Here is a 708-nt window from a genome sequence, read left to right on the forward strand (position 1 = left end):
CCCATCTTTAACAGGGGCAGGCTGCTAAATCACATCACAGAGATGTGACGGTAGCTGCCGAGGCCGCACAGTCCCGTTGCCACGCGGGCACCAGCCTATAACCTTACCAAAGCTTCACCAGTGTCCGTGGTGAACAGCACGACACAGCGCTGCCGGCCCTGCGGGGACACGGAGCTGCGCGCGGTGTGACCGCGGAAAGCTCGGCCCGTGTGGCTGGACACTCCGGCCCGGCCCCGCCCCGCATGGCGCTGCCATCGCTCCCCGCAGCCAGCGGCCTGTGCGCATGCGCTGCTGTGGGGCGGCCGGGGCCTCAACATGGCGGGTTTGCCACTCTCAAGATGGCGGCTCAGACGCTCCCAAGATGGCGGCAGTGCCACTCTTAAGATGGCGACAGGGCCACACTCAACGTGGCAGCAGGACCACCCTTAACATGGTGGTAGCGCCACTCTCAAGATGGCGTCTGCATTGCGGACACAAAATAGCGCGGCGCGGGACCTCCTCGCCTCAGAAAGTGCCTGTTCTTCCGCCTGAGGCTGACTCCGCCTCTGCGTTCGCAGCGCGATCTCGCGCGGCGCTTTCAAGCTTAGGGACACCGGTGCTGGGGTCGGCAGCGCCGGAGGCGGGCGGACGGCATCAGGCAGCGGCGGGGCAGCCTCTGTCGCGGTCGCGGAGCGCCGCACAGACGCGAGGGCCCCTGACGTAGCGCGG

This window comes from Parus major, chromosome 9 (assembly GCF_001522545.3).
Source record: "Parus major isolate Abel chromosome 9, Parus_major1.1, whole genome shotgun sequence".
Lineage (NCBI taxonomy): Eukaryota > Metazoa > Chordata > Aves > Passeriformes > Paridae > Parus > Parus major.